The sequence below is a fragment of the Cupressus sempervirens genome, chromosome 5 (genome assembly GCF_028749045.1).
Source record: "Cupressus sempervirens isolate cs-2001-9-10 chromosome 5, ASM2874904v1, whole genome shotgun sequence".
Lineage (NCBI taxonomy): Eukaryota > Viridiplantae > Streptophyta > Pinopsida > Cupressales > Cupressaceae > Cupressus > Cupressus sempervirens.
The window spans coordinates 797,413,377-797,438,937 of NC_143122.1; the positions used below are offsets into that span (position 1 = coordinate 797,413,377).

The 25,561-nt window shown below is 34.2% G+C and overlaps 1 long non-coding RNA gene across 1 annotated transcript in view; it reads right to left on the bottom strand.

Annotated features, from left to right (window-relative positions):
- Nucleotides 1-8,334: 8,334 nt before the first annotated feature.
- Nucleotides 8,335-25,561, bottom strand: part of LOC149558339 (uncharacterized) — a 46,992-nt gene continuing 29,765 nt past the window's right edge. Inside the window, exon 2 of the long non-coding RNA XR_016365017.1 lies at nucleotides 8,335-8,615. This is a non-coding gene — a long non-coding RNA (uncharacterized LOC149558339). The remainder of the gene's footprint in view (nucleotides 8,616-25,561) is intronic.

The following is a 25,561-nucleotide window of genomic DNA, read 5'->3' on the forward strand; positions in this document are numbered from 1 at the left end:
ATATATATATAGTTGCTGATATCATTCTTGTATTTTTTGTTTACAGGTTCATGTACATCTCGTCACCATAATTAGACCAACTAGCCAGTGATTCCTTGGTGCTTTAAGATTAACTTTATTTGTATAATTTGCACTTCTTCACCACCTTCTGGTATTTAGCTGGGTGATCTCCTTGGTGCTCTCATTTCAGTTATCAGACATTATATCATAATTCAAAATAAATAGAAGGATAGTTTAAGAAGAACTTCAATGGTTATTCGTTCAAATACTAAAAGATTGGCAAGCTTGAAAGTAAACCATTACTATAAGGCATTCGACTGAATTTAAAGCATTACATTGGTCAAGAGAGATTGTATCCGACTATAGTTTTTACCCTTACTTCAGTATAAATATATAAAGACAGACTTTAAAAAAGAGAATTTGTTTGGTCCTTAACATAAAGAAGATGACATGCTAGCAAGAAATTCTGGAAACATGGAACTTAAAATGTTTAAACTCACAGCCGACTTTGCATTAGCAAGGTAAATAAAAGAAATTAAAATAAAAATGTCTCCTTACGTGACACATTGTATTGCAGTCTGAGAAGGCTTTCACTTGTCTCTAAAATGCCTCTCTACTCTGAATCTCACTGTGATTGAAGTTGTTTTGGACGCAAATAAAAATAGTATCAAGTGGTGTTGACACCATAATTAAGCAAAGAAATTTCGAATAAGAAAGTCGAGTATGAGAAGAAGGCTGGATACAGGATTGAATGTCGATACACAACAAAGTTTTCTTATATAAATTTGAGCCGACCTTATGGCTACCCAACAATTACAAGATCATACTTGAATCTTTAATTAGTCATGTAAAAAGAAAATAAAGAAGAGGGAAAATTTGAAAAGAAAAGAAGATGAAGAGTTTTTAAATAATTAATATTATTTAATTTGTTTTATTTTCTTGATTAAGTTTATAGGTACGTAATGGTAAGGCGACATTATTACATTAATGATTTTAATGTAATGGTGCCACTTTAAAATTATTTATCTATGATCCTAGTTGAGAGAATAAAATAATATTTAAATGATATTATTATTTGATAATTTCTTAAAGGTAAGAAATTATGTTTATTTTATATTGTTTTAATTTAAGTTGTTTTTACTTATAGCTCATGCGGTTCCACCCTGAAATTATGTTGCCAAGTCCTGATAACCTTGCCAGGATGGTTTTAGGTCAAACCTATCGTTTCTGATGATTGAACCTTATGACCATCCCCTTTCGATGACCTCGTTTTGCAATGCTTCCCCTCTCTCTCTATGGTCTTCATCTTGTAATCATTCATAACAACATTCTCACCGAGACATCAATTCAAGATTTATAAAGTGTTAGTTAAAATCATCAAGTGACTGTTAGGAATTTCATCAATATCATAATAACTGACTTGTTCATCATATATGTACAATGTCTACAATTAATCGACTCTATTTCACATGATCATGAATAAATTAATACAATGGCTAGAATTAAGTAACTCAATTTCATATGATAATTAAATCGATTCAATGACTATAATTAACCAATTCAACTTCACATGAGTATGAAGAAATAAGCAACGGCTATATCTGACATGTTATATTAACGACTATAATAAACTAATTCAATTTCACATGAACATGAAGGATTAAGCAACGGCTATAACTAACATGATTTAACGACGACTATAATCAGTTTAAAATTTAAGGGAAAAAACTGGGATGTAACAATCTGTCCAAGCCAAATTGTAGAGAAATTGTCCCAGAATTCTTTGACACCAACAAATCATAATAGTCTCCAAATTTAAATGTAATTTAATGACAAATTCAATAGTGTCTTCCCAACTATAGAATGAACAACAGGGAAATCACTGACTTCACAATATCACCTCAAAATCTTCAGCTACAACAATATCTCCTAGCCACAGATAAATACATAAGGAGATTCAACCAAATTCAGAATTAAATCACTATACCTCAGCAGTGATTCAAAATACCTCTCAGCTTGAAACCTTTATACTTCAGCAAGGGTGACAAAACTTAGAACATCAGAAAAGGCCATAAAGGAAACAAAAGAAAATAAATATCCAAGTGTGCTTTTCCCATTGAAATGATCTCATATTTATAATATCTTTGTTGACAAAAGTTTTCCAAATAACTCAACTTTTGAAATTGTGAAAGTTTCCCAAAATAACTCAACTCTTAAAACTTTTCAACTTAACTCTTTTGGCAACATTTAATACTTGGCTTAGGCATAATATTAGTGAAATAAATGGCACCTTCCAATTATGACTCAACCCTCAACTTAGGTGATATTATAAGGTTAAATTGCAACTTTATAATAAGTCATTTAATGATCAAATAATAATTTGGCCACTAAAAATATTATAACTCCCAAAATACTCATCATTTAAATATGTTGTATGAAATAGGCATCACACCTATTATTTCTCCATGTGACCAAATGCACTTTCTAAAAATGGAATGGGTCCATCTCAATCAACACCAAATTTACCACAAATAGCAACTACACAAAAGTAAGCCCAAATGAAGTTTGATTTGAGCCAAACGAAGACCAATCGATAACTTACTAAACTATGGAGAAGATAAGATTCTCTCAAGCCAAGCCACTACCTTAGAAGACCCTCTATCCACAATAATTAGCCTATAAGGATCACAATAATAGGCTAATCGCTCAAACTTGATACTGGCAAAAATGGGGACATTACAGCCCTCCCTCCCTAAGATTGTTTTTCCCCAAGCAATCTCGGAGCAAAATGAACATCACAAACCACCTGGATCCCAAGGGTAGAACTGCATACTATCCCTATTGTGTACAAGCAACTCATGTAGCCCTAGTACCCAAATAACTAACATCACCATCATAATCATCTGAAAACTGACCCTAGGCATTGATGAAGGCAATAACTCATCGGAACTCAACCCAACTAAAATACCAACTCTATCCATACCTGAGTACCCATCAAGCTGACACTCACACCTAACTGCACTACGAAGACGGTAAAACCATAGGTACCTGAATCACTATCATCAACTCCAACCACTAATAAAGTGTCATGGGTGTCTGGATTCTGCAAGTGGTCTAACTTGCAACTGTTGATCCCATCAGCAAAAGATGGTACTAAACCATCACATAATGGATGGTATGAAACTGGAGCCAACCCACACAGTTGTGAAACCAAGTCCTCTTCCTGTGGGTCAAAACCCTAGCTCATGAGAAGAATTCCTTGAATGCTCCTTGTTTGATTTGATGAGTTTTCCAAAGGAGTTTAGTGCCATGACTTCATGTTGACTAACATTGCATGGTCTTAAAGTCTATTGCTTGTTCCATCAATGATCATGCATTCACTGTGTTGAAACATATATTCATTGTTCTTTAGAGGGATCTATGAAATTTGTAAGGTTCTTTGATTGTTTTACCCCACAAGATTGTTGTTCGTTATAGACTTCTGGCAACCTTTGCTAGCCTGAAAGAATTATGTTCTTCATGAAATCACCTTATTTCTACAAGGGTGTCACTATTCTTCAAAAGGTTTTGGTGTTCATTAGGGCTACAAATGAAGTCACTATCATTCAGAGAAGGAATCAATATTGCAGTCATCAAAGGAAGAGGATGCATGGTCAATGATAATATCAAATGGTCACAATGATTGTTGTAATCTTAGTTATATGTGGAGGGCAATAAACAAGCCATAAAAGGTTTTGCTATTGCAATAGAACTTTTGAGGTTATTGACAAGTCTTTGTAGAAAAAGATAAATGCACATAAAATGAAGAAAACAGTGCTCACCAACTTGTATGGAAAAACTATAAACCTGGGCCTATCTCTTCTTGCATTGGAAGTAAGATGATCCATTATGCTCAAGGAGGCTCATGAACCGAGTAAATACAATGATCCTTTGCTAAAAGGACTATGAATATGCAATTGAAATGGGAAAACACCAAATGAAAATGGAAATGTAGGGTCTAGGGCTATGTAGAGAGACAAAGAAGCCCTTTGTGTACAAAGATACTTATCAATCTGTGCACACAATTCTAATACCAAATTTGGAAATCTGAAATAGAAACTGACTTGTGATTCAAATATTAGTCCAAAATGGAAAGAACAGGGCAACTTGAAGGGTATGAGGTGACCAAACTTGACTCAGACCAAGGAAGGTTCCTTAGTTCCAACAAGTTTTGATGAAAGTTATGCCACTTGTAACTCTATCAAATATGCCTTTGGCTTTTTTTGTATTTGCACCACCTATCACCTATACACAAAAAGGGGGAAATGGTTTGGAAATGAGTTTGCCTAAGACAAACCCTTGATTTGGAACAAAGACCACAAGTTGTGGCAGAGTTCAGTCCTCCATTCAACTAAAGGAATTCATACCAAATCCATCTTTTAGTCCAGGAAAGAGATGTACCTCCTAAAAAACACTCATTATAGTCTTATTTTCTCCAGTTAATTATTTTTATTTGCAGAACACACAAAACAGAACCAAGACACCTTAACTCAATTATTTTTTCTTTTTGATGATTCTATTCAAGAAACTCCTTCATTTCAATAAAAGTGGTATCTCCTCAAATATCTTTTATTTTCATATTGCAGAGAGCAAAAAAGTCCATAATTAGATTCTAGAGAGAGGTTGTGCTATCTGATTTGAGTTTTGTAAAAATGTGAAAACATTGATTTCCTTTAGATGAATGCTCAATCTAAACCTTGCTAATGTTGATGTTTTGGGTAGCAGCAGGAGATGTGAGCTACCTGCAATGGTTGATCTTCTCATCATTGTTGTGGCTGTGTTATTGTTGCCAATTCATTTCATTGTGTCAGTCATTACAATTTCAGGCATCAATTGTTTGTGCAAATGAATCCTGACCTTCAGTACCATTACTGTCCCTTCTATTGCCATGGGAGACCAAGAGTTGGCAGTTTTATATTCAATTGTCATTCCTGTGCTTACAGGAAAAAGGCTTGAGTTGACCAGTCTTCACCTCTTGATAGAATTCACTGTCTTACCAAAGCTTTGAGGAGATAGAGATTGCATGGAGATAGATTATCATTGAAAGATATGAAACGACACATTTATGGTAACTTCCTTCAATACATGTGTTGCATTACTTCATTGTGGAGTTGTGTATAGGCTGTCACCATTCATTGGGTATTGTTTGACTATGAACAATTATTGTTACATGATGATCCTCATGTATTCATTCTTTGTGACAGGAGCCATATGTTCTTGCAGTCAAGTTGTCTACATCTCACTTTGTGACACACATTTTAGTCAATCGACATTTTTGTGCATAATTGTGATGCATGTGCTAGGTTTTTGTAGAATTTAAAACTAGAATAGGACAAAAATAGAATAGCAATAAATACTTATATCCAATAACAAATGATATACATAAAATAGAAAACTAACTCTGTTCTAAAACAGGGGAAGCTCTATTTTTTAGCATAAACACTTGATTTTATTAGAGCAGTTCAATAATAATACCAAAGACTCGTTACATATATAATCACCAAACAAAATGTCAAAGGAAGAAAACTATAATTTTTTGTACATAACAATAGTTTGAACAACCATTATTCTATGCAATTACATAAGGGACTTACAGTGGAACAAAGACTACCTAATCTAAACTAAGACTTCTCAAATACATGCAAATCTAAAAATAGCCTATTGCATCCATCAATCATGTTTATTAGAACTAGAGAAAACTAGAAAAAATCAACGGTGGAGTGCTGGAATGGTGGAGTTGGAGTTTTAACTGTATGTAAATAACATCAATACTCAACACTCAGCCTTGATGCTAAGACTTGTAGTCTTATCACATAGAACTCAAATTAATCCAACCACCTCATAGTGTAACTCTTCATTAGAGCTGGAGTTATCAATGACTCAACAACAACATCAATCTTCGTACCCTCCCTTGATGCCAAGACTTACCTTTGATCGAAACTCACAGTTTGATCTCCATCTACTCAAACTGATCCATGCAACTCACAATGCAACTTTTTATCATTAAAGTCTTATAGACTCGCATTACACTTCTGATACAAGTCAACCATCTCTTTATTAATTTCTCTCTTTCATGAGAGATCACAAGGTTCAGTCTTCCCCTACTTTCTCTAACATACAAAAGACTTCTAACACATCCATGTGCCATTTAGAACAAATAATCATCACCTACTTCATGAATCACATCTCTAAACCTTGATCCACCACTATTACTTTTAACATGCAAACTTGGAGGTTTGTACAACCTTCTCAACATTTTTGTCACTTTCTGGAAATAGGATCCATCGATCCATCCATAATCAATTTGTATACAACATTTTGAAGATTGTCCACTGTAATCTCTATTCCAACATGACTCTTCACTATGACTCTTCAACCCACAGATGCTACAAGGGCGAAGATCCCAACATTTATCCTCTGTATGTCCATCTTTGCTACAATGTGGACATGAAATACATTCCTTACTCGAACATGATTTGTTCGAACTTGCAGTACTACCAACATCAGATCTATCACTAGCAACATAAGATCTCTCTCTTTTACCAAATCCAAGGCCTTCAAATTTTGACCTCCAAATGGGTTTGATGGGCTCCTTCATGCCTTGCCCATTCTTTCCTAATCCACTTCCTTGAAAATCCATTTTCTCCATAATCTTTAGGCCAACATTATCCTTAAAATAACATTTGTCACTATCCAAACAAATTTCATCCATACTTGTAGATGGCTGCTTACCTTCATCTTCAACTAACAAAATAGGAGAACAAACCAAATCTTGTGTGCTAAAAGTAACATCACAAACATGTGGCTTTGGTTTCAACATTTCTTTTTCTTCTTTCAAAACTTTTAACTTCTTACTCAAATTTTCATTCTCTTTCTTGATTTCATCAACTAACATTAAATTGTTTTTCAATTCAACATTTTCCATTTTAACATTTTCTAATTCTTTTTCAAGCTTTTCAATTTGACACAGATATTCATCTCTACTTCCCAAATTTTTTAAAATCCTCTAAAAATTCCGAATTACACTTCTCTAACTGTCTCAATTCGTCATTCAAAATATCTTGTTTACAAATAACACTTTCATTCTCCTTCTTAACCTTCTTACCTGATTTCCCCATTAATTCAAAGAATTTCTTTACACAAATAAGTTACCTGGGAACAACCTTCTCTCTGCTGCAATTTCTTCTTTGGAGCTGCAATCGTAGTTTCTTCAAACAAAATAACCAATCTCAACTACAGACCTTTAATTGCCTTCTCTCATTACTTCATCTCAATCTTCTATGAACACCTCTTGTAAATTTTTGCAAATTCTTCTGATCTTCAATCAGACTTAAAGTTCAGTTTCTAATGGTAGAGAATGATTCTACAAAATAGTATCTGTACTCAGATTGTTTGAAGGAGATATCACTAATCTTTGATGCAAGTTCAAAACCTCTATACTTGATATTAAATGAATAAAAATATCTCTGATTTTCCAATTCGCTGGAAGATGAATACTTAGAAGAACAGACAGTTGTGTTTGTGTGCCTTCTAAACTGTATTCACAACCCTCAATATCAAACTAAAGGACGTCACCTTTAAATGACACATCCCTTAACTTGGTCGGTTTAGCACCTCTTCATAAAACTGGCGACTTGTTTAGAAGAATTAACATTAAATAATAACTAACAAGGTGTGTTAGTTTCTTTGCAATATTAATAAGTCTAAAATTGCTGCCTAGAGGAGAATATAAATACCAAGCCATACGTTGATAGTTTTAGGGATAGTGCAATTTGCACTCACAAACCTGGTGATTATTAGGTTATAACATTAACACATCCAAGATCTTATCTATGACTCTAATACCAATTGCAAAATTTGAAACTAGAATAGGACAAAAACAAAATAGCATTCCAAATAGTAACAACAAGCCACAACAAATAATTATATCCAATAACAAACAATATACATAAAATAGAAAACTAACTCTATTCTAAAATAGGGGAAGCTCTATTTTTTAGCATAAACACTTGATTTTATTACAGAAGCTAAATAATAATAAAAAAGACTCGTTACATATATAATCACCAAACAAAAAGTCTAAGGAAGAAAACTAGAATTTGCAGTACATAATAGTAGTTTGAACAACCATTATTCTATGCAATTACATAAGGGACTTACGGTGGAACAAAGACTACCTAATCTAAACTAAGACTTCTCAAATACATGCAAATCTAAAAACAGCCTATCGCATCCATCAATCATGTTTATTAGAACTAGAGAAAACTAGAAAAAATCAAAGGTGGAGTGTTGGAATGGTGGAATTGGAGTTTTAACTATATGTAAATAACATCAATACTCAACAATTTTGTAGGCAATTCGACAATGTGATTGAGAATCTATTGTATTGATCATCATGATTTGATTCTATTTGCAGGATAGTGCTAGTCTAAATTACATGATCCTATTGAATAAATTGCATCCTATTGGATAAAATTTTCTCATTTTCTGCCCTCAATTTCTAAGGCTTCAACACCTTGTTCAAACAGTCCTTGTTCAAGATCTGTTTCACCATCGCTATTGATGAACAATGCCATCTGCAAAATATGTCTTCCATAAAATTGTTTGCACTTACATATGCAAAATATCAGACGAGATAGGATCAACGGTCTACAACTTTAAATGATATTTTGTATAAAGTTTTTTACAAATTTTAATAGTGTAATTAATCAACAGATTTTTATTTTTATTTTTAAATACTAGATGGAAACTTTTTAAGAAACATTTAATAAATAAATTCTGAATGCTGCATCTTCTACAGAAATAAAATTGTCTAAAATTACAAAAGATATTTAGATGCACTTTCAAATAACTAGTCAAAACTGAACATTGATTAAAAAATCTACACTTACTACTAAAGTACCATTCACTATATCCAACTAAATAACATAAAGACCCTCAAAACACCTTTCGATATGAAATAAAAAATTATATTTTAAAAACTTAATTGAAAAATGAGACAAATATAAATTTTATAGTGTGTTTCTTTCAAAGCCAAAACTTTATTTGATAATGGCTACCTAGAATACTTAAGAAAACAAAACATTGTCAATGTTATTCGATGCATACAGCTTTTAAAAAAAATTCATTATCGATATGCTATTGTTTGACCCATTTTAAAGCAAATAAAACTGTCTTCAGCCTCGTCAATTCTTCCTGCTATCTCTTCATACTCTAGAGACCTTGAAAACATTTGAATAAACGTAATGATAATCTAGTTTAGTAAGCTATTGTAACTAATAATAAAATAGAGATTGCCCTATTTTCCTTGCTGTGCTTTGAGTTTCCTTTCTTTGCAACATCTATTCTTAGCAACCCAAAATATTTAGTTATGTTTCTAACCATACCAGTTGTTCTATTACTGTTATTGTTCTAATTATAAGTCTTCTATTAATGGTCGTAGTGCTATTACATGAACAAGTATTAGTCAGCCCTAAGTGAAATCATTTTTCTAAAGATAAAACTATCATCCTCATTTGTTTTTTTGTTGTGGGCCCCAAGCTATATCTAGATCAAAGATTGTTTACTTCAAAAGAACATTGAGTGCATTTGCATGTGCCAGCCATATACCACAACTTTAAGAAACATTTGTTCGTTAAAGCAATAATTATATGGTGGCTGTAGGCTTATAGAGATATTGTGGAATGGGAAGAAGTGATAATGTTTACAAAATATTGGTATTTTGAATGGTAATAGATTGTGTAGAGAAAGTTCTTCTGTGGTATAGTTGAAGAGCCATTCATTTCCAAGGCAATTTTCCATGAATTAGCAACATTAAATATGTTGTCCTAGCTTCCTAGCAACTTAGCTATCCTGTATTGTTCTTGGGTAGTGTATTGAGCTGAGGCAGTCATTAGAAACTCTCAAATAGAATGGCTAGGATAGTTGACAGGAGATTCGCATCAATGTCCAAACTTCAAAGTATTGAAGGGTTTTAACTTTTGCCCAGAACCTAGCAGAACTATCATAGTGATTCAAAGAATCAAATGTAGTGTTAGTTGATTCTTTTCATTCAAACTTAAATTTAAAAATTTGTTTATCCAAATTTTCTTTCGTATTCCACATGTAATTGATATTGATTAAACTTGGAAAGCCATTCTAGAATGGTGTTCATAAGTGTACATGATATCTATAGTATTACATTTGTCATGGTGTACCAGTGAATTCAGACATCAGTGACAAGTAGTAGTAAAGTGACATTGACACAACAATAATTGATATAAGGAATTAGAATGCTATAGTACATCAATTGATGCAAATAAGTGGAGCAGATATAAACTTTGTGAATGTCACAAGCTTCATAAGTTACCTTTCAGATGAAGACGAGAAAGAACAGGGAGTTGTAACAGAAAATAAAAACACAAGATGATGACAAATATCTTAGGTTAGAGAGCAATTTTCTGCATGTTAATGTTCTCCCTAATTGAATTACATTACTGTACTTTTGGAAAAGTATGGGGCAAGAACATATGTGCTAACAATAGTTTGGTTACATTGAGGATGTATTCTTTTAGTTACTAAATGGATCACCATCTTCAAATTAGTTTAATAAGCTAGATAACACGGCCTAAGTTTCTGCTCATGAGCTAGATAGCAACACTTATAAACTGCATTCTATTGGATAAACTTTTCAACATGACCGGTGATGCTAGCACAACGCATCCTCCACTACTGCATGGGTTGGCGAAGACTACACATTGTGCTTTAATATAGGAAGCTCTCTCAGATATTTTCTAGATCTAACTTGCAAAATATCCCATTCTTCAAATGCATAAATTATAATGGTGTTACTATAATCCTCTAACATGTATCAAGGACCATAAGCTTCAAGATTTTATTCATTTGAATGTTAATCTGTTCAGTATGGCCAACAAAATTTCCCCCTTGCAAATCTATGATAGCACCTCCTATAATAGCTTGACCTATGCAAGACTAATGGATTTTTTTTTAGAATGTAAAATACACTGATTGCTAGGTTTAAACTCTTAGAAAAACTTCCACTTGCATAAACATGGGAAAGAATGAACATGTCCATTCTGACTTTTATGTCAACTGTCAAAGCAACCTGATATTGTCCTGTACTTTGGAGTAATGTAGGTATTACTTGTCATGACCTGGATAGCTATGACAATTGTAACATGGCTCTTTATATCAAAACATGTTTAGCATTCATTATCTTTTGTTTATAATTGTTGGTGTAACTAAGTATTTACTATTTACACTTTACTTAAGTTTACTTAGGTTAATGCATATATATATTTTTTTTAGTCACCTAGGAGTATGCGCACTCTTATGAGTTGTCATGTTGACAACACATGAGTTTGCACTCTAATTATGCACATGGTGTCTACACATAGGAGTAAGCACTTTATTTGAGCACATGGTGTCTACAACATCTACAGACTTCAGACACCTCATCATGCTTATCCTCTCATTGTGGAGGAGGTGTGCTTAGTTGTCATGCTTATCTCCTAGTTCTTTCTAGACACATTCTAGATGCATCTTAGAGGCCTTTATATACAGGCTCCCCTAGTGTGTATTTACATGCTACATGCTTGAGATAATATATTCTCATATTGATCATACTCTTGGTCTACTGTTGTGCTTGTGCTTGTGCTCCTTGATCTTGGGTGAATTCTACCCTAAGGAAAATTCTTACAATAATATCCCCTACTTAAAGTATACCTATTTTTTATCCAAAACAAAATTTGTTTACAAATAGTATTTTAAAATTAAACATATGATATCATTGTAAACAAAAACTAAATAAGTAGTTAAATTTAAAAACAATTTCCTAATTTATTATATTATTTACAATAACGAACCATAGTAAGGGTTGAAGTGGAGAACACATTAAGAATAGTAGCCACAACTAAGCCCAAGGGGATGATACAACACCTCTTGGCCCACCAAGTAGGAGGGACATGTCAATCAAACATGGGGTAGTCTGCTGGAAGGGAAACTCATTTCTACCATTCCTATTCGTGTCTCCTTATCAACCATATATAATTGCTTCCATGATTTTGGTTCACTTCTACAACAAACTATTGTAGAGATTGGAGAGGAAAGCACAATAGGGTGTCCACACAACATTCACCCCAACTAAGCCCAAGGACATGGTACAACACCCCTCAGTCTAAAAGTGGTATGAGCACATCCATCCAACATGGGGTGGTCTACTTACAAGGGGAACCTATATCTGCCCTCCTTATTTTTATTTCCTTACTAACCTCTATAGGATTTTTTGTTGGAGAGAAGGAAAATTTAATAAACAAATAAAGAATCTAAATTTTCAAAAGTTCACATCGTTAACCTTACAAAATTCATAAGATATAACAGCATGCATACTGAAATGGTTGCTATAACATAAGATGGTATTTTAAAATATAGATCATAGGTATCCAATACCAACATGATCCAATTCCTCGATAGCCTTTTACTAGAAGAGTTTTTGCCTTTTTATAGTCTTAAATTAGTAGTGGAGGGTTATGTCCCTACAATTTTATGAGAATATATATAAAAAAGAAAAACACTAATTCTGATGAGTCATAATAAGAAATCAGTGACCAATAAATGATGTAAGGGTCAATGAATATACATGTTAGTTATTCAAAGTAAGTTATAGAGTTGATACCTTACAAGGGAAATATGCAAACAGATTGAGACGATAATTGGTGACTTCAAGAAATCTTACAGTCTGCTCAACATAGGCAGCGATATATATGAATAGAGCTATCAAAACTATGATATAAAGATCATCATTGTCACCAAGTAGTTAAGAAGAAAATAAACAAAAGAAAGAGGTGTGATTAATTAAGGAATAGATGTAAAAGAAATCAACTATAAATGGAAAGATGTGTCTCTTTACTAGGAGACATAATGTTTCCATTCAAGAAAATATAAATAAAGAATAATGGACCAAAGAAAAATGAGAAGCAAAAGAGAAGATTCAGGCAGGGATATTAGAAATAATGAGAGTGTGGAGCAAAGAAATGGTCTAAGAAATATAATATACATTTAGATCTATTCTGAATGCATATATTTATACCTATGTGAAAATTCAGTTTAAGTAGCAGATAAGAAAGGATATGAGAAATGTATGAAATCAGATTATCAATCTTATATATATATGTTAGAGCTAAAAAGAACATGTGGAGTTAGAAGAATTAAAAGAAGGTTTATTAGAATAATAAAGGAAAACAAGGGAGGTTTGTGATTGCTTTTATAAGGGAAAGATATGGTCACGAGTGTATATTTAAAGCATCCATAAAAATCAAATTGAAGATAAGTTAATATCAGATTGAAGATAAATTGCGAAATAAATTTATCCATCATAAGTTGAGTAAGTAACATTGTCAAGGTGGAAGAATAGTTTGTGTGGAGTGGGTTGGTGCTCACGAAGATAGTAGTCGGGGTTGGTGCTTCCAATAGGCCAGTGCCTGCGAAATGTGAGAGTTGGAGCTTCTAGTGAGTCGGTGTTCATAAACATAGGGGTTGGAGCCTCTAGTAGGTCATAGCCTACAAAGCATTGTAAAAGAGCAGTTTATATAAGAAAGCATTTATTTGTCGTGGTTGCGAAGTGCAGGAGTTGGAACTTCTAGTGAGTCAGTGCTCATAAACATAGGGGTTAAAGCACCTCCTCTCAGTATAATCATGTGCTCTTCAATTGGTATCAAAGTTGGTTCCTTCTATAAAGCCTAACTACTTAAAGCTAGATCTATTAAGCACACATGGGAAAAATGAAAGGAAATACGACTACTAATAATAATAATAGTAATGCACCAATTATTAGAGATGAAGTAATGGTTAATAAATCCCTTGAAAAAGAAATCAATCCCATCTACAGTGATGATTGTATCGATGATATGGAAGCAAATACATGTGATAATATAGAGACACATTTGTAATGAGATGGCACTTGAAATATGCATGAAAATAAAAAAAGATGATGTAGAAAATCAAGATAACATTATAAAAGAAGATAATAATTCAGTACATATGAGTCCCTGTTAGGAGACTTTAAATCCCTATTAAGTGATTCCAACCCTGTTAGGAGTTGTGGAAGGCAACTACACCCATTGTCCAAATAGCTTCAGGATTAGATCAATGAACCCACTGTCCAATTGACCTCGGTACTATTCCTTTCAAAATAATAGAGGTGAAACAAGCTTTTACTTCTTCCTCTATCCAGTACGTCAGACTTCTTCACCTTTAAATTGTACAATCAGATCTAGGACTTTGTACTTAGTAATAATAACCCTTAAGGTCACTTACACACATAGGTAAGTCACTCAGCTTTTGTAGCACTTTGTTGCACAATAATTCGCAAGTCTTCTCTGCTCTCCATATGTTAAACATGAAAAACATCTTTCCTTTATACCATGCTCAATAATAAATCCCTAAGTTAGCTTCCCACTTAATTATAATGCGTTAATTAAATGAATACACATTTAATTAATGATGTCGGCTCATAGTTATAAACAAACTTTCACACGTGCAACTTCCATACATGCACAATCTCTGATATTATCAATGGCCAGTATACTGTCTCTAGTTAATTGCACAACCTTTCACTACATTTGTGATGAACTGTAGCAATCACACAATAGGAACTGCTTTCCTAATACTCTGTTTCCATACGATTCTCTATAGATCAATCATATCTTCTATACACTATCAATTTAGATTCTGCACACTTACCCTTGTAACAAAGACATACTATAGTATGTGCTAGAAATTGTGCATTAACAAATAAGTAATATATTGTTCTTAATACAAAAATCATAGTTTCCTACTCTATTAGTCTTTACAAACTTATTACTATGTTGTCATCAATGACAAACACAATCATCATATCAATGCTCTGCAATGCTCCTCCATAGCATCAACATTCATGCTAATAATCTCCCCCTTTGGCATTGATGGCAACATAGATGAAAAACATCTAAGTACCAAGAATACCAAATATATATCTTCTATATCATCATGATCTACTTTCTTCCCAATTGAACTACATAGAATGATTTTCATGTCACTCTCTCCCCATTTGACATCAATGTCAAAGGCAATACACAAATGGTTCAATTCCTCAAAGATACAATAATTTACCAGCATGACCACAAGTCAGTCTGTTGCTTTACAACTTTTGTATATAAATCCATAAAAAAATCAAGTGTCTAGAGACATTATTGCATACCAATTACCAATTACCAAGAGTCCTTTGCTGACTCTGTTTATCACAGATACCCCCCCATTGAGGAAGCATCAGCATTCAATCTAGTCTAACAATGGTGCTCCGTTCCCTAGACTGATGCACTTTTGAATTTTCTATTCTGAAGTAGGTAAGGGCATAACCCCAAGCATACCTCTTAGGTACTCAAATGTATCCTTTGGTAAGGCTTTTGTGAGAATGTCTTCAATCTATTCCTTAGTGTTAACATAATCTAGTCTGATTTCATTCTCTGCAACTTTCTCTCTCAACACATTGTTCTGCAAGTCCTTCCATATTTTCATGGTTAGCCTCTAGATCAACAATAGTTACCAAAGTTGTCTCTTCTACTACTTCCTTTTTCTTACTCTTATCATAATCACTCAAGAATTCTTCATCTTTATCAGAAAGAAAACTCTTTCTAGCTTTTCTCAATCTCTTAGGACATTTACTTGAGAAATGACCAAACTCTTTACATGTCCAACAAAAAAGAAACTTCATACCTTTAGGTTATCTCCTTGTAAGCAGATCAATACCTTCTTTTATCTTTGTATCATCTTCTGTTCTGGATCTATCTTCGCTTGTGTTGTTGTTTCTTTGTATGCAGTAGAAGGATTCTGGCTCTGTAAACTCAATATTCTGTTAACACAAATTTGGTAACTCACCAAGAATTTCCATAACTTTTGTATTGAATTTTATTTTGTTAGATGCAGGACTTTCTTCTTTGAATATGTTCAGCTGAAATACATCACCTCTAGTTCTTGTGCCAGTACCAAGCAATTTTCCTTCCTTTTCCTTGATGATGCATGTGTCATTACTAACTATAATTGGTAACCCTTGTCCACAAGCTGTCCAACACTTAACAAGTTATGTTTTAGTCCATCAACAAAGTTAACATTATTAGTATTTGTTTTACCATCAAGTCTAATAGATCCAATTCCTGTAATGTCATAGGCTACATTGTTCTCTACTCTGATAATCCCTCCATCATGGCTTTTGAATTTGACAAATTTGCTCATATCACCAATCATGCGATGTGAACAACCACTATCAATGATCCAATCTTTCCTTTCAACTTGTGAAATCAGTACACTTTCTTCTCTAATCTCTTTTTCAAGATCATCCTCCTTTATAGCTACGAATCCCAATTCATCTTCGCTTTTTCTTTGATCAGATTCTTCTGCTTCTTCTTCTTCATTAGCATATAAGCAATTCCTAGGTCTTCTAGGTTTGAATATTCCCTTATAATTCCTTTCTCTTTTAGGACACTTAGATGCATAGTGACCATATTCATTGCATATATCCAACACTTAAAAAATATTCTTACCATCTTTTTCTCTTTCCACAAGAAGAGATACTCCTTTGATCTTTTTCTCAGCAGTTTTGCTACTGCTGGCAATGTCTTCTTGTGCTCTTGTATTCTTTGCTCGACTAGGTTTACACTTAATGCACTAAATGCTATCTCAACTTTTGCTAATTCTCCAGATTGTTTCAGATCGAATTCTGCAGCTTCCAATCTACCAAGCAATGTTTCTTTGGTGAAATTTTCAATACAGGGTATCATTAGCTGAATCATCTGTTACTGTCTTGAAAGGTGGTTTCAAATTTTTCAAGATCTTCCATATTACTTCATCATCGGATTTGATTCCTGCAACAATCTTAGATATTCTTCCAATATAGCTTCTTATAGATTCATCTTCCATCATTCTAGCATCTTAAAATGCACAATGCAAGTTTTGTAATCTAACTCTTTTTTCATGTGTATCACCCTCATAGTGAGCTTCTAAAGTTTTCCAAATTTCATGAGATGTTTTGATTAGTTTTACCTTATTGTACTCACTTTCAAGTAGAGCTGACAATATTGCTTCTCTTTCCTTTATGTTGCACATAAATACTTCTCTCTGCTCCTCAGTGAAACTTTCAAGATCGTCTTCTTCCGCAATCTCCTTAGATACCTTGGTTACAAGACAATATATTGGACCCATGCAAAAAAAATGAGTTTTTATCTTGTCCCTCCAACTGTCGAAATTGATGCCATCAAATTTTTGGACTTTCCTTTCTAAACATTTTCACCATAGATCTCCTTAGGTTTTTAAACCCTTTCTTCAAGGACCTGATGCTCTAATACCAATTGTTAGTAATTAATGTTCACAACACAACTGAGGGGGGGTGAATCAGCTATATAATTATCACACTCAATATCAACTTAAATCCAACTTAATCATGTGAGCAATGTAATCAGCAATAATGAAAGACAGATATACATAGTGACACCAGATATGTTGACTAGGGAAAACCTTGATCAGAGGGAAAATGTCGGTGGGAATGATACCCACAAGATGATGTACTAATATAAATGTTCCTTGTGAAAGGCTAGACTTTGTTAGGAGTCTGATTAATGACATATAGTACATATGAGTCCCTGTTAGAAGACTTTGAATCCTTGTTAGGAGATTCCAACCCTGTTAGGAGTTGTGGAAGGCAACTAAACCCACTGTCCAAACAACTTCAGGATCAAATCAACGAACCCACTATCCAATTGACCTCGGTACTATTCCTTTCTGAATAATAGATGCGAAACAAGATTTTACTTCTTCCTCTATCCAGTATGTCAAACTTCTTCACCTTCAGATCATGCAATCAGATATGGAACTTTGTACTCAGTAATAATAACCCTTAAGGTCACTTACACGCATAGGTAGGTCACTCTATTTCTATAGCGCTTTGCTGCTCAATAATTCACAAGTCTTCTCTACTCTCCATATGTTAAATATGGAAAACATCTTTTCTTTATACCATGCTCAATAATAAATCCTTGAGTTAGCTTCCCACTTAATTATAATGCATTAATTAAATGAATACACATTTAATTAATGTTGTCGGCTCATAGTTATAAACAAACTTTAACACGTGCAACTTCCGTACATGTGCTCTCTCTGACATCATCAACAACCAGTATACTATCTCCAATTAATTGCACAATCTTTCACTACATTTGTGATGAACTGCAGCAATCACAGAATAGCAACTGCTTTTTTAATACTTTGTTTCCATACGGTTCTCTATAGATCAATCATATCTTTCGTACACTATCAATTCAGGTTTTGTGCACTTACCCTTGTAACAAAGACATACTGTAGTATGCGCTAGAAACTGTGCATTAACAGATAAGTAATATATTGTTCTTAATACAAAAATCACAGTCTACTACTCTGTCAATCTTTACAAACTTATTACTATGTTGTCATCAATGACAAACACAGTCATCATATCAATGCTCTGCAATGCTCCCCCGTAGCATTAGCATTCATGCTAACAGTCCTTTTATCAAAGACATGTCTCTTTGACATTAAAAGACATATATAGATGGGTATTTATTTTAAGAAATGAGAGAGGACATATTCGAAAAACAAATATTCTAAAGAGAGTATTTTATAGTCATATGTATGGAGGAATAAGGAACAAAATATGGCTTTTTAATATAAATTCATTTATTTTATTTTAATAATAAAATAAAAGGTCCTTTGTTTATTTTTTAAGGCAAGGAGATTTAAACTACAGATGATTCGTCCTTTATAATCATTTTAAAATTTTGTATACAATTTAAATATCAGATAAGTGGACATGGTCATTTAGCATCTTAAGTGCGATCATGATAGATATAGTGAAATATTGAACTATTTCCGTAGTATCTGTGTTCAATTTGTCTCCCTACTAGAGGAGTTAAAGTTCAATCTAGACTAATTTAAGATTGCATATATGCTTGATTTGTTGCATCTTGGTTATTAAATTCTTGATAGTTGTTAGTACCCATTATGGGCACAGTTTCTAAACTTCCAGTGTGGAGTCTTGAACTACTTTGAACTGAGGTTCCAAGCGGTTCAAAGCAGTTCAAAGTGGTTCGAATCGGTTCAAATTTTCTCATGCAGAGTCAATGGTTCATTCTAATTCATTTTTGGTTCAAATGGTTTGAGGCAAGTCACCTTACAGGTTTGAGTCTTGTTTTAGATTACACCAAATTAAGTAGAACTCTCAATGGATTCTAAGGAAGATCAAGTGAATTTTTTTAGACACATGCTAAATGTGAATGATGCGAGGTTTAGATTATTAATTACATATGTGAAAGTAAATTGATGTCATGATATTTAACTGGATGGCATGTACTGGTACTGAAATTTATGATAAAGCCCACATAATGAACGTTCATCAAGTGATTCACAGGGTACTCAAAATTGATCTATATCTTGTGTTGGTAATCTTGAATAAAGGATGTAATTTCTAATGCTAATGATTTATGATGAAAGTGCCTACGGTTACCAAAATTTGATCATAAGCCGAAGTCTTCAATAGAGATACCAAGTGGTGTTACTTTGTTGTAAAAAGCAAATCGATTATGTACTGGTGAAGCAAGAAGATCAGTTCTACAAAGGTCCTGATAAATAAGGCCATGGAATATGTATTCCAAAGAGCTCGAATTCAAGCTACTAAGGAAAATACTGACAAGGGACTAATGCCAATCAAGAAACCATTTAACTCAATATGCAATGTTCCCACCATCATCAATCCTAAGTTGTGCCCGAGAATATTCTCCAATAATCAATAAGGAATTATAAAAGGCAGGACCCAGTGAATGCATGTTAATATGGAGAAAGAAACTCGATTTGCACTAGTGCTGGTCAGGACGCTGCACAATCAATCCAATATATGTTATGTGATGCACAATGGAGGCAAATGGCAAACTCCATTACGAATAAGAGAGTGTGCCACAAATTAAAGGAAGATGTGTCATGATTGTGAGCCAGAATATCACAAAGAATTGACTGTGGCTCACTGGCTATGATTTTCTCAACAATATACTCATGTCACCATTGAAAGCCTACTCTTCATTGGCAGTTGTCAATTCACGCAGAGGACCAAGCCTGACACACCTCTCAACTTCTTCAAACAGTGAAAAACATAGTGATTTTTGAATGGTTATCAAGGGCAAAAATGATCAAAACTTTGATTCCCTCTACTTTCCTCAATGTAAATATGCCATGATCAACATCGGGTTAAAAGGAGTGAGCTCGAATCAAGACATTTGCTACTGATCAGCAAGAGGAGATCGATTGAATTTACAAGAAGAATCTCGAGTGCAAAAATGTCCAAATGATTCTCCTATGATAGGTAATTAGTTATGATGAAGACGTAAAGTGAAATTCAGAATGAGAGCACATGGTGGATAATGATATGACCAACAGGCTCCATTGAAAACTGTGCAATAGAGGAAGTGAGTTGGTAGAAAGGTCACACAAAGAGAGAAGCTCGAGGGCACCACAACTGTGGCCATGAAGGAATGCTCGAAACCACAACCCATAATGCCATGTGAGCGGGCCCAGTTATGCAATGGAAAGCTCCCCTGCCACATTCTAATTAATGAGACTTTCTACATTAGTTGAGAATGAGCCATCATAGCCCAACTTGAAGCCATAAATCAAATTCTCCATAATGAAATGCAAGCTCCTTCATAGACAGCCCCGAGACGGTGATAAAACAAGGTTTCATTTCTTATATATATGTACAGAGGCCCGATGAGTGTCTTCTAACCAAATCCTTCAAGAGTCAACGTCTTCAACAGAAGTGGGAATACTGGAAATGAAATACCCGAGCCCCTGGTAAATGCTAAAGCATATGTCATGGGTGTGTGTTATAATGGTCACCGCCTAAGCATCATATCCAATTTGAAAGGATGACATTTTGAGCATTTGGAAAGTTGAGATATGGTCAGGTGTTCATGTTCACAAGGAAAGAATCACAGTTTGAGATCATTATGAAAAGCTGGTGAAATGTAGTGACACATATGTCAAACACCAAAGGAAGTGTTTCTGTGTATATATAATGCAAATTATATGGTGTTTAGACAGGTTCAAATTTATTCAAAAAGGATTAATTTTAGCACTGTGGCCCACTATTAAATTTTAACAATACATTTTTCTATTATAAAGTTGTGTTTATAATGTGAGCAACATTATAAATATTAATAGTGTGATAAAGAAAGTTAATCCTAGGAAAGAGAAAGTTATAGAAACACGGGGATAAACACATGAGGAGAAGGGAAATTCAAGATTCAGTTACAAAATTGAATGGCCTTGGTTTCGTGATTATTTATTGCAACCACAGGGACATAGGAAGGGGTTCCATCTTCTCTCTCTAAGGCTGCAGACTTGGTGTTACAGCAAAGGGGGTTTTAGTGTTTTTGGTTTTTTGAGTTTTCCATATTTTCCATCCAAAGGGAAAGAAAATCAGACTTTGTGCTGTGAGGAACATGGCTGTTATTTTTCTGAACTTTGTATCAAGGACGAGAAATTTTATTTTTCAAAATGTAATGTAGGGAAGGGAATTTTTGTTTCCTTAGATAGTAATTTTGATGCAATTGTGTAATAGGATCTTTGTATCTTTTGCACTTCAGAGAAGGGAGGTCTTGGAAGATAAATTGCACATCAAAACTTGTAGTTTGGGCAATTTTCTTTCCACTAATAGTGATCTTTGTATTGCTTTAGTTTTCTCTAAATGCATTTTACTGTCACTGTTTCTTGAATACGTTTGATTACAAGATATTTTCAGAGCTTTGTTTCTTCACTTTCTCAAGAGGATGGAAAATATGTTTCTTGATTTCGTCCTTTGTAATGTGTCTAGGTAAATGGACTTTGTGTCATTTGCTGTTTATATTCTTGTAGTCATTTAGTGCTTCCTCATCTACTTTGTATTTACAGGTAGATGTTTGTGATCCTTTTGTGCTTTCTGGTTAAAAGCATCCATATCTAAATTCATTGTAAACTATATACGGGGAGCTATACCTGGATAAATTCAAAGGGTGCTTACACTCATTCAATAGTGAAGTGACCCAACTATTAGTGCTGATTAGTCTTCTTGCCTAGGCATTTAGAGTTAATTTGTATATGTTTCTTCGGAGGACAATCTGTTCACTAAAAATAGTATAAGTGCATAGAATTATATAAAGTTGTATGTGACAATCTGCACTGAAGTTGACTCTGTTGCCCGAATGAGCAGAGGCACTAGTCTCTTTATTATTGAAGTAAAAAATCTATAACTTCCTCCTTACAAGCATCAAATCCATCATACAATTCAAACACTCAACATTCACTTTCATTTTGATCAAGTTCATAGACCTTGCTAGCAAGATAACTCCCAAGCTTAAATTCACTATAGAAAAGCCTTGAATCGGGTCGTCAATGTTTGAGGTAAAGGTCTACCCGCCTAGGTGTAGTGAAGCTTGAAGTGCAGGGGAATCAAGGTGATTCTCATTCATTGGCCGAAACTGATTGTGGAATCCTATCGGAGAAGTGACAGACTCTTGAATTTCTAATTTGCGCTTTTTGGAACCAACACCCCTTTTGAGGTGTTAGTTTATGTGATGAACTTAGGTTTACATCCTTGCTTCACATTTACCCCTACACAAGAGCCATTCTAGAATTCATGTTATGAGTGATAGTAGAAATTAATTAATTTGAATGTCATCTTTAGGATAACACACATCAAGGTGGAATAGTCCATAAGAAAATCACTAATGAGTAGTATCATAGTCACACTGACACATGAAGAACAATAAATGATAGAAAGAAAAAGATTGCCAGAAAATCAATTGATACAAATAAGTGGAGAAAATATAAACATTGTGAATATCTTAAGATTTAAGGGTTTACTAAGCTAGATAACACAACCTAAGTTCCTGTTCAAGAACTTCTTCATCATCCCCAATAAAGAAGCATCTTCCAATGAGTTTAATGAGCTAGATAACACAGCCTAAGTTTCTGGTCAAGAGTTTCTTTTCATGTATATCTGTGTCACTTTTGCTACTATTTCTAGGGGTCAAAGGTTTGTGAAAGAGACAAAACCTCACGTGCGTTGCCTAAAATACATTTGACTCCATAATTGTGAAGGATTTGAGCACATACACAAATCAAATCCACAAGCCCTCAAATACTTGCATGTAGAAAACCTGTCACGGAGAAGAAAAAGAAACGAAGAAGCAAAGGTTTGATCTGAGAACATGAAACTTGTATATTCAGAAGTAGAAAAGATTAATGAAATACAAAAAGATCAATCCTTATAAAAAGACATCAAAACCCAAAAAGGGCAACCTAATAAGTTACTTAAAGTAACCTAAACGTGAAAGCTATTAAATAATTATTAAATAGAGAAAGCTAAAAAATGCATAAAGTGAAATCTTAAGAAGGGAGAAAAGGTAATTTAATAAATGAAATTAAATTAACCTTTTTCTCTAAAAACCCCCCTTAAGATGAGCAACAATGCAGTTACAAACAATGCAAAAAGAGTAAGGAAACTACAATGCTGAAAGAAAACTTAGGTCCCAGCAACAAGATCTGATGAGGTACCCAATCACAACAAAATCTCTGTGAAACGGAGAAATAGAGAAAACCCAGTGGGAAAAACTTTACTCCGAAAAGATATAGTTGAAAAATCTAGTGAAGGACTGAAGAAGCCTCCAACTAGAGGAATGTCCCAGAAAATAGGGACAAAGAGTGATCATGAAGAACATAACTGAAGCATGTAGAAGCTGCAAAGCTCTATCGAAAGATAACTACTAATCTTAAGCACGTCTACTGAAATAGAACCTGAGCAGGTAGAGAAGACTGTAATCTGCATCGAATCAGGAGGCAAACAAAGGCAAACAACTAAACTCAAAAATGCAGATGGCATAAAACACCAAAGCCTGAAGAGCTGATCAATCAAACCAAGGAAGACTGCCACCAAAAGGTAGGAATGAACAGAAGAGTGTCTATATGGTAGATGATCCATCTCACCGAAATGCATAGGTACCTAGCCACTACACTCGCCTAGTACATAGGATCAAATACTGAATACATAGCTCACTCCAATGAACCAAGGAATCATGAGAAATAACAGAGGAATCCCCCTAATGCAAATAGGGTGAGGTGACAGGCAACTGAGAAACTGGGCCAAAAAGAACTGCAAGTCAAGGAACCATGATCAAGATGCACAAAAGAGTACATATGTGTGCACTGAGGTGATCAATCTTAGACACGTCATAAGGCTAATGTCACGGAAAGGACACTCACTTGGACAAAGGAAGATGGCAAACAAAGGAAAAACATCAACCCCCACATGGCACTTAATCAGAGTAGTGCATGTACAATAAGGCACAAGATATGGTGAATCTCAAGAATACAATAATCTATATGAGTGTCCTCAGATGACACTACTCAAATTAGAAGGCAACACAAGGCAAACAACTGAGACAAAAAATACAGATGCAATATGACACTTTATCTCAGTGAGTTTGCAAGAATGCATACAAATGATGACTAAATAGATCAAAAAGAGATAAAAGACTGATACAAAAGATAGTACAAGTCATGATAAATCATCTGAAGCAACAAAATCGATCCCCAAACCTGAAACAACTAGGATATCCACCAAAATGCAAAAAAGCAGAAGACTCAATAGAATGTGCCTAAAGTAGAATTTGGAACAACAACCAGCATCACTGGAAAGAGTGTGGAAACAACTTTCCAATGATATAAAGAAGTCCCAAACCGGAGATCGAATGCTCAAGATGTCTCCCAAAGTGCAAAATAGAACATCCAGCTTTGACTGCCAAAATAGGCAATCAAACTACATCAAAACCCAAAAACACCTACACCAATGTCTTCGTCTTGAAACCAGCTTTTCGATGCATTTTTCGAATCGAAAAAATACGTTTGTATGCTCAAGTTACAGAAAAAAAACTCATAAGGCCTCTAAAGAGATGCAAAAAATTATTATTTTTAATAAAAAAATAAAAAACTCCGCACCACCCTTGCACTGCTGTAGCCGGGCGGTGGTCGAGTGCAGGGCCGTTGATGGAGCCATTGCAGGCCGTAGAAGAGCCTTTGGGCAGACCACTAGTGATGACCGCTAGTGGTGGTGGCCAGTGGTAACCGCTAGCAGTTAACAAACTGCCGTGGTGTTAAAATCACATTTAAAAAATAAAATTTGCGATTATTTTGAAATTTCCACCTTGAACTAAGTGCCAAAGGTCGTACGGGTCTGTCGGGCAAAATTTTTTTGCCTCTAAGAGCAATGTTGTCCAAAACAAACAAATTTTATATAAAAACGAGGGTTTTGATGCCTTTTGAATTCATCTGTGACATCTGTTTGGCCTCAAGCAGCTTCAAAAATTAGAACCCCCCTGTTTTCTAGAAAATATCCAAAAAACACCAGATCTGATCTGCCAAACCCTTCTTTCTTTTC